This window comes from Triticum dicoccoides, chromosome 3B, assembly GCF_002162155.2.
Source record: "Triticum dicoccoides isolate Atlit2015 ecotype Zavitan chromosome 3B, WEW_v2.0, whole genome shotgun sequence".
Taxonomy (NCBI): Eukaryota; Viridiplantae; Streptophyta; class Magnoliopsida; order Poales; family Poaceae; genus Triticum; species Triticum dicoccoides.
This window is the reverse complement of record NC_041385.1, coordinates 3,223,024-3,243,687: the sequence shown is the minus strand read 5'-3', so window position 1 is coordinate 3,243,687 and position 20,664 is coordinate 3,223,024. Positions and strand designations below refer to the sequence as shown.

The 20,664-nt window shown below is 45.0% G+C and overlaps 1 protein-coding gene across 4 annotated transcripts in view; it reads left to right on the top strand.

Moving 5' to 3' along the window:
- The window catches only part of LOC119274251, a 32,813-nt gene that overhangs the window by 3,686 nt on the left and 8,463 nt on the right, over positions 1–20,664 (top strand). The gene's annotated exons all lie outside the window — the stretch shown is intronic.

Below are 20,664 nucleotides of genomic sequence, written 5' to 3'. Positions count from 1 at the left end.
TAGAAACATGTACATAGAGGCGACCGGCGCTAGCTCGACGGAACCAGATGACTCCCCACCACTGGAAGCTGGAGAACCAGCGTGCCAAGGGTGTCTCACTCCCGGAGACTCACAGGAAGCCATCATTGCTGCATAAAAGCAATAAATGCAAATGAGATCAGTCGCATGTTACAGAGGTAAATGACCAATCACAAGTTTATTTTGGGAGGTCCAAAGGGCACAACCCATGGATGCAAAGGAGAACAAGAGGACTCCTCCTACCGGTGAGAGACTCAATAATTACCACAAGGCCACGCAAATCTGTCGGGCACCAATTGCACCCCAAGGCCTCGCGAAGGCAACCCCAATGGAAATGAACCGCCATGCACAAGTAGAAAATATAAGAGAAGCGGATGGGATTCGGCCATGGGTGAGCTGCCACAGGAAGATCTGAATCTCGAGCGGGATGTGCATGGCCCAAAGCTCAGCAACCCAACTGGGGCCAGCCCACCCACTAGCGAGCGTTAAATATACCTAGAGATGAACACTCCCTACGGCGGGCGCCCCCAAGACACCGAGTTCGGCGATCCTAGGGAAAGCCATCCCACACCCATTGCGACCAAAGCCTACCACTATGCTGCCTCCTTAGTGTTGAATGGCTGGCAGAAGGAGAGATTCCAGTGGCATTACAACAGACCGTGAGAACCGCAGCGCCAGGCTAAATACAAATGGCAAAGAGGGACTAGAAAGAATCCCCCTTCCAGAATGAGGTTCCTAATACTTTGCATTGACCGCTAGAACATGGACACCTTCTTCTGAGAGCACACGAGAAGAGGGTGGTTATGAAGGTATTTTTTTTATCAGATCAAGCCAAAAGTCCACGGACCCGAAGGATCCTCCAAACTCATTTCAGGAGTAGGGTGACATTGATGGCCTAGGACGCAATAATCCCTACACCACCTTGGTTTATGGGATGGCAAACTTGTGCCCATACCACGTGGTACTTCTGCTTCTCATCGGGCCCTTGCCAGAAGAACGATAAACCTCCTTGTCCATCTTTGTGTGAATCCCATCGAAGAGAAGGTACAAACCAATTGGAAGATGGGTAGGGTAGAGGGTTAATTAGGATCTTCTTAGCGACTTTGGACTTGAACTTGCCCTGGTAGGGCTCCACACATGACCAAAACCACTCTGCTATAGTAGGCATATGTCCTAGATTAGGATCCACAAGACACTAATTAGAAAACCCAGCTAGGTAATGGGGAAGACGGGGAGATGACAATTTGGGTTATTCACAATGCGTTGCTACTCGTCTTATGAGTACCCTACAACCACCACCTCACTCTTGGGAAATTTAATCTTCAAACCATACATCACCTCAAAACAAGGAAAGCGAAACTCCAGGTTAATGATGTCATGGTCGGACACCACCACAATGAACATCCTGTCGTCCACATAATAGAGGTGGGTGTGGCCACCTCCAGTGATCAAGTGGAACACCACCCCATGGATGTGGCCAGCCGCTCTAGCCTTACCCAGAATATATGCAATGACATCGGCAACGATGTTTAATAGGAGCGTAGAGAATGGATCCCCTTGGCGCACACCACGGGAGGACTTGAAGTAAGGTCCTGGCACACCATTGATATTGATGGTCGTACTACACAAGTTACATCACCCACACTAATCCAGTGGTCATCAAAACTCGTCCGCTCTAGGATCCGATGAAGGAACGAGCATTCCAGGTGGTCATATGCTTTCTAGAAATCAAGTTTTAAGGAAGACCCCCCTCTAGCGCTTCAACTTAAGTTTGTGGAGAACCTCATGAAGCACAAGCACCCCAGCTAAGATATCCCGACCTCAGAGAAAGGCTCACTTGCTAGGGGTGGATCAACCAATCAACCATTGGAGCTAGGTGCATTGCACACTGCTTCAACAATATGCAGTGAAGGACGTTGATCACTGTAATAGGACTAAATTGCCTAGTGTCGGCGGCCCCAAGAACTTTGGGGATAAGGGAAACGATCTCCAAATTAGTTCGGGACATGCTAAGGGTCCCGACAAAGAAGCCCTGAAACATCTGAACCACCACTCCCTTGATGGTGCTCCAGAACATGGTGAAAAAAGTCAGTGGAAGACCATCATGGCTGAGGGTTGAACTCGTACATGTCCTCCAAGGCCGCCCTAAATTCTTATTAAAGGAAAGGGATGGTGAGGATCTAATTATCCAGGGATGAATGATGGGTAACGCAGTAATTTCAAAAAATTTCCTACGCACACGCAAGATCATGGTGATGTATAGCAACGAGAGAGGAGAGTGTGTCCACGTACCCTCGTAGACCGTAAGCGGAAGCGTTAGCACAACGCGGTTGATGTAGTCGTACGTCTTCACGGCCCGACTGATCAAGCACCGAAAGCACGACACCTCCGAGTTCTTGCACACGTTCAGCTCGATGATGTCCCTCGAACTCCGATCCAGCCGAGTGTCGAGGGAGAGTTCCGTCAGCATGACGGCGTGGTGACGATGATGATGTTCTACCGATGCAGGGCTTCGCCTAAGCACCGCTACAATATTATCGAGGTGGATTATGATGGAGGGGGGCACCGCACACGACTAAGAGATCAATGATCAATTGTTGTGTCTAGAGGTGCCCCCCAGCCCCCGTATATAAAGGAGCAAGGGGGAGGGGCGGCCGGCCAGGAGGGGGCGCACCAAGGGGAGTCCTACTCCCACCGGGAGTAGGACTCCCTCCTTTCCTTGTCCAAGTAGGAGAGGAGGAAGGAAGGGAGAGAGGGGAGGCAGGAAATGGGGGCGCCGCCCCCCTCCTTGTCCAATTCGGACTAGAGGGGGAGGGGGCGCGTGGCCTGACCTGGCAGCCCCTCCTCTTTCTTGGGGAACGTAGCAGAAATTCAAAAAAATTCCCACGAGTCACCAAGATCTATCTATGGAGATACAAGCAACGAGAGAGAGGGGAGTGTGTCTACATACCCTTGTAGATCGCTAGGCGGAAGCGTTCAAGAGAACGGGGTTGAAGGAGTCGTACTCGTCGTGATCCAAATCACCGGAGATCCTAGTGCCGAACAGACGGCACCTCCGCGTTCAACACACGTGCAGCCCGGTGACGTCTCCCATGCCTTGATCCAGCAAGGAAAGAAGGAGAGGTTGGGGAAGACTCCATCCAGCAGCAGCACAACGGCGTGGTGGTGATGGAGGAGCGTGGTAATCCAGCAAGGCTTCGCCAAGCACCGCGAGAGACGACGAGAAAGAGAGGTAGGGCTGCGCCAGGGAGAGGTGGAAACTCTTGTGTATGGAAGCCCCAAAACGTCAAGTATATATAGGGGAGAGGGAGGGGGCTGCGCCCCCTCTAGGGTTCCCACCCCAAGGGGTGCGGCAGCCCCTAGATCCCATCTACGGTGCGGCCAAGGGGGGGGGGGAGAGGGGGAAACTTGCCCCCCAAGTAAGGTGGGTGCGCCCCCTCCCCAAACCCTAGGCGGCTTGGGCCCTTGTGGGGGTGCACCAGCCCACCTGGGGCTGGTCCCCTCCCACACTTGGCCCATGCAGCCCTCTGGGGCCGGTGGCCCCACTTGGTGGACCCCCGAGACCCTCCCGGTGGTCCCGGTACGTTACCAATAGCACCCGAAACTTTTCTGGTGACCAAAACAAGACTTCCCATATATAAATCTTTACCTTCGGACCGTTCCGGAACTCCTCGTGACGTCCGGGATCTTATCCGGGACTCCAAACAACATTCGGTAACCACATATATCTATTCCCTATAACCCTAGCGTCATCGAACCTTAAGTGTGTAGACCCTACGGGTTCGGGAACCATGTAGACATGACCGAGACAACTCTCCGGCCAATAACCAACAGTGGGATCTGGATTCCCATGTTGGCTCCCACATGTTCCACGATGATCTCATCAGATGAACCACGATGTCGAGGATTCAATCAATCCTGTATTCAATTCCCTTTGTCTAGCGGTATTTTACTTGACCGAGATTCGATCGTCGGTATGTCGATACCTTGTTCAATCTCGTTACCGGCAAGTCTAGTTACTCGTTCCGTAACACATCATCCCATGATCAACCCCTTGGTCACATTGTGCAAATTATGATGATGTCCTACCGAGTGGGCCCAGAGATACCTCTCCGTCAACCGGAGTGACAAATCCCAGTCTCGATTCGTGCCAACCCAACAAACACTTTTGGAGATACCCGTAGTGCACCTTTATAGCCACCCAGTTACGTTGTAACGTTTGGTACACCCAAAGCATTCCTATGGTATTCGGGAGTTGCACAATCTCATGGTCTAAGGAAATGATACTTCACATTAGAAAAGCTTTAGCATATGAACTACACGATCTTTTGTGCTAGGCTTAGGATTGGGTCTTGTCCATCACATCATTCTCCTAATGATGTGGTCTCATTATCAATGACATCCAATGTCTATGGTCAGGAAACCGTAACCATCTATTGATCAACGAGCTAGTCAACTAGAGGCTTACTAGGGACATGGTGTTGTCTATGTACGCACACATGTATCTGAGTTTCCTATCAATACAATTATAGCATGGATAATAAACGATTATCATGAACAAGGAAATATAATAATAGTAACTAATTTATTATTGCCTCTAGGGCATATTTCCAACAGTCTCCCACTTGCACTAGAGTCAATAATCTAGTTCACATCGCCATGTGATTAACACTCACAGGTCACATCACCATGTGACCAACTTCCAAAGAGTTTACTAGTGTCACTAAACTAGTTCACATCATCATGTGATTAAGACTCAGTGAGTTCTGGGGTTTGATCATGTTTTGCTTGTGAGAGAGGTTTTAGTCAATGGGTCTGCAACATTCAGATCCGTATGTACTTCGCAAATCTCTAGGTCATATTGTAAACGCTGCTTCCACGCTCCACTTGGAGCTATTCCAAATGGTTGCTCCACTATACGTATCCGGTTTGCTACTCAGAGTCATTCGGATAGGTGTTAAAGCTTGCATCGACGTAACCCTTTACGCCGAACTCTTTATCACCTCCATAATCGAGAAACATGTCCTTATTTACTCCAAGGACAATTTTGACCGCTGTCCAATGATCCATTCCTGGATCACTCTTGTACCCCCCTGCCAGACTCATGGCAAGGCACACTTCCGGTGTGGTACACAGCATAGCATACTATAGAGCCTACGCCTGAAGCATAGGGGACGACCTTCGTCCTTTCTCTCTCTTCTGCCGTGGTCGAGCTTTAAGTCTTAACTTCATACCTTACAACTCAGGCAAGAACTCCTTCTTTGACTGATCCATCTTGTACACCTTCAAGATCATGTCAAGTTATGTGCTCATTTGAAAGTATCATTTAGCATTTTTGATCTATCCTCATAGATCTTGATGCTCAATATTCAAGCAGCTTAATCCAGGTTTTCTATTGAAAAACACTTTTCAAATAACCCTATATGCTTTCCAGAAATTCTACATCATTTCTGATCAACAATATGTCAACAACATATACTCATCAGAAATTCTATAGTGCTCCCACTCACTTCTTTGGAAATACAAGTTTCTCATAAACTTTGTATAAACCAAAAATCTTTGATCATCTCATCAAAGCGTACATTCCAACTCCGAGATGCTTACTCCAGTCCTTAGAAGGATTGTTGGGCTTTGCATACTTGTTAGCATCTTTCACGATTTGACAAAACCTTCTGGTTGTATCACATACAACCTTTCCTCAAGAATGTCGTCGAGGAAACAATGTTTGGACATCCTATCTGCAAGATTTAATAAATCATGCAGTAATTGCTAATATGATTCCAACAGATTCTTAGCATCGCTACGAGTGAGAAAGTCTCATCGTAGTCAACTCCTTGAACTTGTCGGAAAACATCTTAACGACAAGTCGAGCTTCCTTAATGGTGATAATTACCATCATTGTCTGTCTTCCTTTAAAATCCATCTGTACCCAACAGCCTTTACGACCATCAAGTAGTTCTTCCAAAGTCCATACTTTATTCTCATACATGGATCCTCTCTCGGATTTTATGGCCTGGAGCCATTCGTCGGAATGCGGGCCCACCATCGCTTCTCCATAGCTCGTAGGTTCATTGTTGTCCAGCAACATGACCTCTAAGACAGGATTGCGTACCACTCTGAAGTAGTACGCGTCCTTGTCGACCTACGAGGTTTGGTAGTGACTTGATCCGAAGTTTCATGATCACTATCATAAGCTTCTACTTCAATTGGTGTAGGTGCCACAGGAACAACTTCCTGTGCCCTGCTACACACTAGTTGAAGTGATGGTTCAACGACCTCATCAAGTCTCCACCATCCTCCAACTCAATTCTTTTTAGAGAAACTTTTCCTCGAGAAAGGACCCGTTTCTAGAAACAATCCTTTTGCTTCCGGATCTGAAATAGGAGGTACACCCAACTGTTTTTGGGTGTCCTATGAAGATGCATTCTATCCGCTTTGGGTTCGAGCTTATCAACCTAAAACTTTTTCATATAAGCGTCGCAGCCCCAAACTTTTAAGAAATGATGACTTAGGTTTCTCCAAACCATAGTTCAAACGGTGTCGTCTCAACGGAATTACGTGGTGCCCTATTAAAGTGAGTGCGGTTGTCTCTAATGCCTAACCCATGAACGATAGTGGTAATTCGATAAGAGACAACATGGTACGAACCATATCCAATAGGGTGCAACTATGATGTTCGGACACACCATCACACTATGGTGTTCCAGGCGGTATTAATTGTGAAACAATTTTCACAATGTCTTAATTGCGTGCCAAAGCTCGTAACTCAGATACTCATCTCTATGATCATATCATAGACATTTTATCCTCTTGTCACGATGATCTTCAACTTCACTCTGAAATTACTTGAACCATTCAATAATTCAGACTTGTGTTTCATCAAGTAAATATACTCAACAAGTACTCAAATCATCTGTGAAGTAAGAACATAATGATATTCACTGCATGCCTCAGCACTCATTGGACTGCAACATCAAAATGTGTTACTTCTAACAAGTTGCTATCTTGTTCCATCTTACTAAAAACGAGGATTTTCAGTAATCTCGCCCATGTGTTATGATTTTCATATCTCAAGTGATTCAAAATCAAGTGAGTCCAAACGATCCATCTGCATGGAGTTTCTTCATGCGTATACACCAATAGACATGGTTCGCATGTCTCAAACTTTTCAAAAACGAGTGAGTCCAAAGATCCATCAACATGGAGCTTCTTCATGCGTTTTATACCAATATGACTTACATGGCAGTGCCACAAGTAAGTGGTACTATCATTACTATCTTATATCTTTTGGCATGAAAATGTGTATCACTACGATCGAGATTCAATAAACCATTCTTTTAGGTGCAAGACCATTGAAGGTATTATTCAAATAAATAGAGTAACCATTATTCTCCTTAAATGAATAATCGTATTGCGATAGACATAATCCAATCAAGTCTATGCTCAACGCAAGCACCAAATAACAATTATTTAGGTTTAACACCAATCTCGATGGTAGAGGGAGCGTGCGATGCTTGATCACATCAACCTTGGAAACACTTCCAACACATATCGTCAGCTCACCTTTAGCTAGCCTCCGTTTATTCCGTAGCTTTTATTTTGAGTTACTAACACTTAGCAACCAAACCGGTATCTAATACCCTGGTGCTACTAGGAGTACTAGTAAAGTAAACATTAACATAATGTATATCCAATATACTTCTATCAACCTTGCCAGCCTTCTCATCTACCAAGTATCTAGGGTAATTCTGCTTCAGTGTCCGTTCCCTCATTACAGAAGCACTTAGTCTCGGTTTTGGGTTCAACCCTGGGTTTCTTCACTGCAGCAGCAACTGATTTGTCGTTTCATGAAGTACCCCTTCTTGCCCTTGCCCTTCTTGAAACTAGTGGTTTCACTAACCATCAACAATTGATGCTCCTTCTTGATTTCTACATTCGCGGTGTCCAACATTGCGAATAGCTCAAGGATCATCATATCTATCCCTGTTATGTTATAGTTCATCACGAAGCTCTAGTATCTTGGTGGCAATATCTTTGGAGAAACATCACTATCTCATCTGGAAGATTAACTCCCACTCGATTCAAGTGATTGTTGTACCCAGACAATCTGAGTACAAGCTCAACGTTTGAGATCTTCTCCCTTAGCTTGTAGGCTAGAAAAATCGTCGGAGGTCTCATACCTCTTGACGAGGGCACGAGCCTGAAATCCCAATTTCAGCTCTTGGAACATCTCATATGTTCTGCGACATTTCAAAAAGTCTTTGGTGCCTCAATTCTAAACCATTTAACATTACCAAACTATCATGTAGTCATCAAAACGTGTATGTCAGATGTTCGCAATATCCACAGAACACGTTCGAGGTCCAGCACACCGAGCGGTGCATTAAGGACATAAGCCTTCTACTGTCCGCATAATTGCTACTGTCAACTTTCAACTATATTTTCACTAGGAACATATCTAAAACAGTAGAACTAAAGCGCGAGCTATGACATAATTTGCAAAGGGCTTTTGACTATGTTCAGGATAATTAAGTTCATCTAATGAACTCCCACTTAGATAGACATCCCTCTAGTCATCTAAGTGATTACATGATCCGAGTCAACTAGGCCGTGTCCGATCATCACGTGAGACGGACTAGTCATCATCGGTGAACATATTCATGTTGATCGTATCTACTATACAACTCATGCTCGACCTTTCGGTCTCTTGTGTTCCGAGGTCATGTCTGTACATGCTAGGCTCGTCAAGTCAACCTAAGTGTTTCGCGTGTGTAAATCTGGCTTACACCCGTTGTATGTGATCGTTAGAATCTATCACACCCGATCATCACGTGGTGCTTCGAAACGACAAACTTTCGCAACGGTGCACAGCTAGGGGGAACACTTTCTTGAAATTTTAATGAGGGATCATCTTATTTACTACCGTCGTTCTAAGCAAATAAGATGTATAAACATGATAAACATCACATGCAATCAAATAGTGACATGATATGGCCAATATCATATTGCTCCTTTTGATCTCCATCTTCGGGGCTCCATGATCATCATCGTCACCGACATGACACCATGATCTCCATCATCATGATCTCCATCATCGTGTCTTCATGAAGTTGTCTCGCCAACTATTACTTCTACTACTGTGGCTAACGGTTAGCAATAAAGTAAAGTAATTACATGGCGTTGTTCAATGACACGCAGGTCATACAATAAATAAAGACAACTGCTATGGCTCCTGCCGGTTGTCATACTCATCGACATGCAAGTCATGATTCCCTATTACAAGAACATGATCAATCTCATACATCACATATCATTCATCACATTCTTTTTGGCCATATCACATCACATAGCATACCCTGCAAAAACAAGTTAGACGTCCTCTAATTGTTGTTTGCATGTTTTACGTGGCTGCTATGGGTTTCTAGCAAGAACGTTTCTTACCTACGCAAAAGCCGCAACGTGATATGCCAATTGCTATTTACCCTTCATAAGGACCCTTTTCATCGAATCCGATCCGACTAAAGTGGGAGAGACTGGCACCCGCTAGCCACCTTATGCAACAAGTGCATGTCAGTCGGTGGAACCTGTCTCACGTAAGACTACGTGTAAGGTCGGTCCGGGCCGCTTCATCCCACAATACCGTCGAAACAAGTTTGGACTAGTAACGGTAAGCATATTGAACAAAATCAACGCCCACAACTACTTTGTGTTCTACTCGTGCAAAGAATCTACGCAATAGACCTAGCTCATGATGCCACTATTGGGGAACGTAGCAGAAATTCAAAAAATTTCCTACGAGTCACCAAGATCTATCTATGGAGAGACTAGCAACGAGAGAGAGGGGAGTGCATCTACATACCCTTGTAGATCGCTAAGCAGGAGCGTTCAAGAGAACGGGGTTGAAGGAGTCGTACTCGTCGTGATCCAAATCACCGGAGATCCTAGTGCCGAACGGACGGCACCTCCGCGTTCAACACACGTGCAGCCCGGTGACGTCTCCCATGCCTTGATCCAGCAAGGAAAGAAGGAGAGGTTGGGGAAGACTCCGTCCAGCAGCAGCACAACGACGTGGTGGTGATAGAGGAGCGTGGTAATCTAGCAGGGCTTTGCCAAGCACCGCGAGAGGCGAGGAGAAAGAGAGGTAGGGCTGTGCCAGGGAGAGGTGGAAACTCTTGTGTATGGCAGCCCCAAAACCTCAAGTATATATAGGGGAGAGGGAGGGGGCTGCGCCCCCTCTAGGGTTCCCACCCCAAGGGGTGCGGCAGCCCCTAGATCCCATCTAGGGTGCGGCCAGGGGGGGGGAGAGGGGGAAACTTGCCCCCCAAGTAAGGTGGGTGCGCCCCCTCCCCAAACCCTAGGCGCCTTGGGCCCTTGTGGGGGGGCGCACCAGCCCACCTGGGGCTGGTCCCCTCCCACACTTGGCCCATGCAGCCCTCTGGGGCCGGTGGTCCCACTTGGTGGACCCCCGGGACCCTCCCGGTGGTCCCGGTACGTTACAGATAGCACCCAAAACTTTTCTGGTGACCAAAACAGGACTTCCCATATATAAATCTTTACCTCTGGACCATTCCGGAACTCCTCGTGACGTCCGGTATCTTATCCGGGACTCCGAACAACATTCGGTAACCACATATATCTATTCCCTATAACCCTAGCGTCATCGAACCTTAAGTGTGTAGACCCTACGGGTTCGGGAACCATGCAGACATGACTGAGACAACTCTCCGGCCAATAACCAACATCGGGATCTGGATACCATTGTTGGCTCCCACATGTTCCACGATGATCTCATCGGATGAACCACGATGTCGAGGATTCAATCAATCCCGTATTCAATTCCCTTTGTCTATCGGTATTGTACTTGCCCGAGATTTGATCGTCGGTATGCCGATACCTTGTTCAATCTCGTTACCGGCAAGTCTCTTTACTCGTTCCGTAACACATCATCCCGTGATCAACCCCTTGGTCACATTGTGCACATTATGATGATGTCCTACCGAGTGGGCCCAGAGATACCTCTCCGTCAACCGGAGTGACAAATCCCAGTCTCGATTCGTGCCAACCCAACAAACATTTTTGGAGATACCCGTAGTGCACCTTTATAGCCACCCAGTTACGTTGTGACGTTTGGTACACCCAAAGCATTCCTACGGTATCCAGGAGTTGCACAATCTCATGGTCTAAGGAAATGATACTTGACATTAGAAAAGCTTTAGCATACGAAGTACACGATCTTTTGTGCTACGCTTAGGATTGGGTCTTGTCTATCACATCATTCTCCTAATGATGTGATCCCGTTATCAACGACATCCAATGTCTATGGTCAGGAAACCGTAACCATCTATTGATCAACGAGCTAGTCAACTAGAGGCTTACTAGGGACATGGTGTTGTCTATGTACCCACACATGTATCTGAGTTTCTTATCAATACAACTATAGCATGGATAATAAACGATTATCATGAACAAGGAAATATAATAATAATAACTAATTTATTATTGCCTCTAGGGCATATTTCCAACACTCTTCTCCACTTTGGGCCCATGTGGCCGATTAACCCCCCGGGGGGTTCCGGTAATCCCCCGGTACTCCGGTATATATCCGATAATCCCCCGGAACTATTCCGGTGTCCGAATATAGTCGTCCAATATATCAATCTTCATGTCTCGACCATTTCGAGACTCCTCGTTATGTCCATGATCACATCCGGGACTCTGAACTACCTTCGATACATCAAAACATATAAACTCATAATATAACTGTCATCTAACTTTAAGCGTGCGGACGCTACGGGTTCGAGAACAATGTAAACATGACCGAAACACGTTTCCGGTCAATAACCAATAGCGGAACCTGGATGCTCATATTGGCTCCCACACATTCTACGAAGATCTTTATTGGTCAAACCGCATAACAACATACGTTGTTCCATTTGTCATTGGTATGTTACTTGCCCGAGATTCGATCGTCGGTATCTCAATACCTAGTTCAATCTCGTTACCAGCAAGTCTCTTTACTCGTTATGCAATACATCATCTCGTAACTAACTCAGTAGTCACATTGCTTGCAAGGCTTATATTGATGTGCATTACCGAGAGGGCCCAGAGATACCTCTCCAACAATCGGAGTGACAAATCCTAATCTCGAAATACGCCAACCCAACAAGTACCTTCGGAGACACCTGTAGAGCACCTTTATAATCACCCAGTTATGTTGTCATGTTTGGTAGCACAAAAGTGTTCCTCCGGTAAACGGGAGTTGCATAATCTCGTAGTCACATGAACATGTATAAGTGATGAAGAAAGCAGTAGCAACATACTAAACGATCAAGTGCTAAGCTAACGGAATGGGTCAAGTCAATCACATCATTCTCTCAATGATGTGATCCCGTTAATCAAATGACAACTCTTTTGTCCATGGCTAGGAAACATGACCATCTTTGATAAACGAGCTAGTCAAGTAGAGGCATACTAGTGATACTTAGCTTGTTTATGTATTCACACATGTATCATGTTTCCGGTTAATACAATTCTAGCATGAATAATAAACATTTATCATGATATAAGGAAATAAATAATAACTTTATTATTGCCTCTAGGGCATATTTCCTTCAGTCTCCCACTTGCACTAGAGTCAATAATCTAGATTACACTGTAATGATTCTAACACCCATGGAGCCTTGGTGCTGATCATGTTTTGCTCGTGGAAGAGGCTTAGTCAACGGGTCTGCAACATTCGGATCCGTATGTATCTTGCAAATCTCTATGTCTCCCACCTGGACTTGGTCCCGGATGGAATTGAAGCATCTCTTGATGTGTTGGTCTTCTTGTGATATTTGGATTCCTTTGCCAAGGCAATTGCACCAGTATTGTCACAGAAGATTTTCATTGGACCTGATGCACTAGGTATGACACCTAGATCGGATATGAACTCCTTCATCTAGACTCCTTCATTTGCTGCTTCCGAAGCAGCTATATACTCCACTTCATATGTAGATCCCGCCACGAAGCTTTGTTTAGAACTGCACCAACTGACAGCTCCACTGTTCAATATAAACACGTATCCGGTTCATGATTTAGAATCGTCCGGATCAGTGTCAAAGCTTGCATCGACGTAACCATTTATGACTAGCTCTTCGTCACCTCCATAAACGAGAAACATATCCTTAGTCCTTTTAGGTATTTCAGGATATTCTTGACCGCTGTCCAGTGATTCACTCCTAGATTACTTTGGTACCTCCCTGTTAAACTTATTGCTATGCATACATCAGGTCCGGTACACAGCATTGCATACATGATAGAGCCTATGGCTGAAGAATAGGGAACATCTTTCATTTTCTCTCTATCTTCTGCTGTGGTCGGGCATTGAGTCTGACTCAACTTCACACCTTGTATTACAGGCAAGAACCCTTTCTTTGCTTGATCCATTTTGAACTTTTTCATAACTTTATCAAGGTATGTACTCTGTGAAAGTCCAATTAAGCATCTTAATCTATCTCTATAGATCTTGATGCCCAATATGTAAGAAGCTTCACCGAGGTCTTTCATTGAAAAACTTTTATTCAAGTATCCTTTTATGCTATTCAGAAATTCTATATCATTTCCAATCAATAATATATTGTCCACATATAATATTAGAAATGCCACAGAGCTCCCACTCACTTTCTTGTAAATACAGGCTTCTCCAAAAGTCTGTATAAAACCATATGCTTTGGTTACACTATCAAAGCATTTATTCCAACTCCGAGACGCTTGTACCAGTCCATAAATGGATCGCTGGAGCTTACACACTTTGTTAGCAACCTTTGGATCGACAAAACCTTCTGGTTGCATCATATACAACTCTTCTTCCAGAAATCCATTCAGGAATGTAGTTTTGACATCCATTTGCCAAATTTTATAATCATAAAATGCGGCAATTGCTAACATGATTCGGACAGACTTAAGCATCGCTACGGGTGAGAAAGTCTCATCGTAGTCAACCCCTTGAACTTGTCGAAAACCTTTCGCAACAAGTCGAGCTTTGTAGATAGTAACATTACCATCAGCGTCAGTCTTCTTTTTGAAGATCCATTTATTCTCAATGGCCTGCCGATCATCGGGCAAGTCAACCAAAGTCCACACTTTGTTCTCATACATGGATCCCATCTCAGATTTCATGGCCTCAAGCCATTTTGCGGAACCTGGGCTCATCATCGCTTCCTCATAGTTCATAGGCTCGCCATGGTCAAGTAACATGACCTCTAGAATAGAATTGACGTACCACTCTAGTGCGGATCTTACTCTGGTTGACCTACGAGGTTCGGTAGTAACTTGATCTGAAGTTTCATGATCAATATCATTAGCTTCCTCACTAATTGGTGTAGTCGTCACAGGAACTGCTTTCTGCGATGAACTATTTTCCAATAAGGGAGCAAGTACAGTTACCTCATCAAGTTCTACTTTCCTCCCACTCACTTCTTTCGAGAGAAACTCCTTCTCTAGAAAGGATCCATTCTTGGCAACGAATGTCTTGCCTTCGGATCTATGATAGAAGGTGTACCCAACAGTCTCCTTTGGGTATCCTATGAAGAGACATTTCTCCGATTTGGGTTCGAGCTTATCAGGTTGAAGCTTTTTCACATAAGAATCGCAGCCCCAAACTTTAAGAAACAACAACTTTGGTTTCTTGCCAAACCATAGTTCATAAGGCGTCGTCTCAACGGATTTTTGATGGTGCCCTATTTAACGTGAATGCGGCCATCTCTAAAGCATAACCCCAAAACGATAGCGGTAAATCAGTAAGAGACATCATAGATCGTACCATATCTAGTAAAGTGTAATTACGACGTTCGGACACACCATTACGTTGTGGTGTTTCGGGTGGCGTGAGTTGCGAAACTATTCCGCATTGTTTCAAATGTAAACCAAACTCGTAACTCAAATATTCTCCTCCACGATCAGATCGTAGAAACTTTATTTTCTTGTTATGATGATTTTCAACTTCACTCTAAAATTCTTTGAACTTTTCAAATGTTTCAGACTTATGTTTCATTAAGTAGATATACCCATATCTGCTTAAATCATCTGTGAAGGTGAGAAAATAACGATACCCACCGCGAGCTTCAATATTCATTGGACCACATACATCAGTATGTATGATTTCCAACAAATCAGTTGCTCGCTCCATAGTTCCGGAGAACGGCGTTTCAGTTATCTTGCCCATGAGGCATGGTTCGCAAGTATCAAGTGATTCATAATCAAGTGATTCCAAAAGTCCATCAGTATGGAGTTTCTTCATGCGCTTTACACCAATATGACCTAAACGGCAGTGCCACAAATAAGTTGCACTATCATTATCAACTCTGCATCTTTTGGTTTCAACATTATGAATATGTGTATCACTACTATCGAGATTCATCAAAAATAGACCACTCTTTAGGGGTGCATGACCATAAAAGATATTACTCATATAAATAGAACAAGCATTATTCTCAAATTTAAATGAATAACCGCCTCGCATCAAACAAGATCCAGATATAATGTTCATGCTCAACGCTGGCACCAAATAATAATTATTTAGGTCTAAAACTAATCCCGAGGGTAGATGTAGAGGTAGCGTGCCGACGGCGATCACATCGACTTTGGAACAATTTCCCACGCGCATCGTCACCTCGTCCTTAGCCAGTGTCCGCTTAATCCATAGTCCCTGTTTTGAGTTGCAAATATTAGCAACAAAACCTGTATCAAATACCCAGGTGCTACTGCCAGCTCTGGTAAGGTACACATCAATAAGATGTATATCACATATACCTTTGTTCACCTTGCCATCCTTCTTATCCGCCAAATACTTGGGGCAGTTCCGCTTCCAGTGACCAGTCTGTTTGCAGTAGAAGCACTCAGTCTCAGGCTTAGGTCCAGACTTGGGTTTCTTCTCTTGAGCAGCAACTTGTTTGCCGTTCTTCTTGAAGTTCCCCTTCTTTTTCCCTTTATCCTTTTTCTTGAAACTGGTGGTCTTGTTGACCATCAATGCTCCTTTTTGATTTCTACCTCCGCAGCCTTTAGCATTGCGAAGAGCTCAGGAATAGTCTTGTTCATCCCTTGCATATTATAGTTCATCACAAAGCTTTTGTAGCTTGGTGGCAGTGATTGAAGAATTCTGTCAATGACACTATCATCAGGAAGATTAACTCCCAGTTGAATCAACTGATTATTATACCCAGACATTTTGAGTATATGTTCACGGACAGAACTATTCTCTTCCATCTTGCAGCTATAGAACTTATTGGAGACTTCATATCTCTCAATCCGGGCATTTGCTTGAAATATTAACTTCAACTCCTGGAACATCTCATATGCTCCATGACGTTCAAAACGTCGTTGAAGTCCCGGTTCTAAGCCGTAAAGCATGGCACACTGAACTATCAAGTAGTCATCAGCTTTGCTCTGGCAAACGTTCACAACGTCTGCAGTTGCATCTACAGCAGGCCTGGTACCCAGCGGTGGTTCCAGGACGTAATTCTTCTGTGCAGCAATGAGGATAATCCTCAAGTTACGGACCCAGTCCGTGTAATTGCTACCATCATATTTCAAATTTGCTTTCTCAAGGAACGCATTAAAATTCAACGGAACAACAGCACGAGCCATCTATCTACAATCAACATAGACATGCAAAATACTATCAGGTACTAAGTTCATGATAAATTTAAGTTCAATTAATCATATTACTTAAGAACTCCCACTTAGATAGACATCCCTCTAATCATCTAAGTGATCGTGATCCAAATCAACTAAACCATAACCGATCATCACGTGAAATGGAGTAGTTTTCAATGGTGAACATCATTATGTTGATCATATCTACTATATGATTCATGCTCGACCTTTCGGTCTCAGTGTTTCGAGGCCATATCTGCATATGCTAGGCTCGTCAAGTTTAACCTGAGTATTCTGCGTGTGCAAAACTGGCTTGCACCCGTTGTAGATGGACGTAGAGCTTATCACACCCGATTATCACATGGTGTCTGGGCACAACGAACTTTGGCAATGGTGCATACTCAGGGAGAACACTTTTATCTTGAAATTTAGTGAGAGATCATCGTATAATGCTACCGTCAATCAAAGCAAAATAAGATGCATAAAGGATAAACATCACATGCAATCAATATAAGTGATATGATATGGCCATCATCATCTTGTGCTTGTGATCTCCATCTTCGAAGCACCGTCATGATCACCATCGTCACTGGCGCGACACCTTGATCTCCATCGTAGCATCGTTGTCGTTTCACCACCTATTGCTTCTACGACTATCGCCACCGCTTAGTGATAAAGTAAAGCAATTACAGGGCGATTGCATTGCATACAATAAAGCGACAACCATATGGCTCCTGCCAGTTGTCGATAACTTGGTTACAAAACATGATCATCTCATACAATAAAATATAGCATCACATCTTGACCATATCACATCACAACATGCCCTGCAAAAACAAGTTAGACGTCCTCTACTTTGTTGTTGCATGTTTTACGTGGCTGCTACGGGCTGAGCAAGAACCGTTCTTACCTACGCATCAAAACCACAACGATAGTTCGTCAAGTTAGTGTTGTTTTAACCTTCTCAAGGACCGGGCGTAGCCACACTCGGTTCAACTAAAGTTGGAGAAACTGACACCCACCAGCCACCTATGTGCAAAACACATCGGTAGAACCAGTCTCGCGTAAGCGTACGCGTAATGTCGGTCCGGGCCGCTTCATCCAAAAATACCGCCGAACCAAAGTATGACATGCTGGTAAGCAGTATGACTTGTATCGCCAACACCTCACTTGTGTTCTACTCGTGCATATAACATCAACGTATAAAACCTAGGCTCGGATGCCACTGATGGGTAACGCAGTAATTTCAAAAAATTTCCTACGCACACGCAAGATCATGGTGATGTATAGCAACGAGAGGGGAGAGTGTGTCCACGTACCCTCATAGACCGTAAGCAGAAGCGTTAGCACAACGCGGTTGATGTAGTCGTACGTCTTCACGGCCCGACCGATCAAGCACCGAAAGCATGACACCTCTGAGTTCTTGCACACGTTCAGCTCGATGACGTCCCTCAAACTCCGATCGAGCCGAGTGTCGAGGGAGAGTTCCGTCAGCACAACGGCGTGGTGACGATGATGATGTTCTACCAACGCAGGGCTTCACCTAAGCACCGCTACGATATTATCGAGGTGGATTATGGTGGACGGGGGCACCGCACACGGCTAAGAGATCAGTGATCAATTGTTGTGTTCTAGAGGTGCCCCCTGCCCCCGTATATAAATGAGCAAGGGGGAGGGGGCGGCCGGCCAGGAGCGGGTGCGCCAAGGAGAGTCCTACTCCCACCGGGAGTAGGACTCCCTCCTTTCCTTGTCCAAGTAGGAGAGGGGGAAGGAAGGGAGAGAGGGGAGGAAGGAAAGGGGGGCGCCGCCCCCCTCCTTGTCCAATTCGGACTAGAGGGGGAGGGGGCGCGCGGCCTACCCTGGCCGCCCCTCCTCTTCTCCACTTTGGGCCCATGTGGCCCATTAACCCCCCGGGGGGTTCCGGTAATCCCCCGGTACTCCGGTATATATCCGATAATCCCCCGGAACTATTCCGATGTCCGAATATAGTCGTCCAATATATCAATCTTCATGTCTCGACCATTTCGAGACTCCCTGTTATGTTCGTGATCACATCCAGGACTCCGAACTACCTTCGGTACATCAAAATATATAAACTCATAATATAACTACCATCTAACTTTAAGCGTGCGGACCCTAAGGGTTCGAGAACAATGTAGACATGACCGAAACACGTTTCCGGTCAATAACCAATAGCGAAACCTGGATGCTCATATTGGCTCCCACATATTCTACGAAGATCTTTATCGGTCAAACCACATAACAAGATACGTTGTTCCCTTTGTCATCGGTATGTTACTTGCCCGAGATTCGATCGTCGGTATCTCAATACCTAGTTCAATCTCGTTACCGGCAAGTCTCTTTACTCGTTATGCAATGCATCATCTTGTAACTAACCCATTAGTCACATTGCTTGCAAGGCTTATAGTGATGTGCATTACCGAGAGGGCCCAGAGATACCTCTCCGCCAATCAGAGTGCAAATCCTAACCTCGAAATACGCCAACCCAACAAGTACCTTCAGAGACACCTGTAGAGCACCTTTATAATCGCCCAATTACATTGTGACGTTTGGTAGCACACAAAGTGTTCCTCCGATAAACGGGAGTTGCATAATCTCATAGTCACAGGAACATGTATAAGTGATGAAGAAAGCAGTAGCAACATACTAAACGATCAAGTGCTAAGCTAACGGAATGGGTCAAGTCAATCACATCATTCTCTCAATGATGTGATCCCGTTAATCAAATGACAACTCTTTTGTCCATGGCTAGGAAACATAACCATCTTTGGTAAACGAGCTAGTCAAGTAGAGGCATACTAGTGACACTTAGTTTGTTTATGTATTCACACATGTATCATGTTTCCGGTTAATACAATTCTAGCATGAATTATAAACATTTATCATGATATATATAAGAAAATAAATAATAACTTTATTATTGCCTCTAGGGCATATTTCCTTCAATGAAGACCCTCGACTCCATGGGAAAGAAATTACGGGCAAGGGCAGCTCCCTTGCTTGGAGCCGGCTCAAACAACACTTTATATAAGGCACATCTGTGCTCCTGGATGGCGTGAGGCTCTTGAATGAGGGACTCATGCTACTACAAAGCCATCAACGTTAACCCGCCAAAAACCATCATTAGTGGCCGGTCGGTGACCCGTCAATGATGACTACGTACCTTAGCATAGACCGATCAGTTGACATGTGGGTGATGACTAGTCATCCCTAGCCGGTCAACAAATCCATGGTGACTACGATGGGGTGGCATGGGACGTTCCAGGAGTGACCGACCGTTCACTTTGGTCGGCCTATATGATGACTTGTGGTGCCTTTGGTAGCTGGGGTTGCAATGTTAGCACACTGTTCTAGCAGTGCCGCCCCCGACTACACAGGCTCATGCATAAATAGGTTAAATCATCAACATTGCATAGAATAGCATCACATACAAAACGACATCAACATTGCATATCATCGCATACACACATGATTTGCATTTCACAGCCTGACATACAAAAAGTATCATCATTGCATATCATCAATATCTCATTTCAGCATTTGAAACTTCCGTACATGTTTACATTGTTGTCATCGTAAAGTAGATAAAACCTATCCATCTCACCTCTTCATGTCCAGACCATCGATCTTTGTCAGATATCTACTTGACCATGACTATTAAACTTGCTACAAATATTTTTGCGAAAGATGGTGGTTCCCTGACACCCTATCCCCAAATGTGGTGTTTTTCTGTAATTTATTCTAAAACGAGAGAAGAGAGGTTGGGAGGGGGAGGCAGCAGAAGGATCAAGGGAGGTCGGGGAAGCATCCGATCACCACGCGAGATTCATAAACCTTAGAGCCAGATTGGCCGATACCTTTGGGATCCAAAGCCATCGGATGGCCGGCTCAGGGGTCCGCGAGTGTGCAAATGAACCTAGATCCATTCCCTTAATGTCGCTCACTTTAACTGTGACATGCTGGACTGAATCAAGGGAACAATTTATCCAC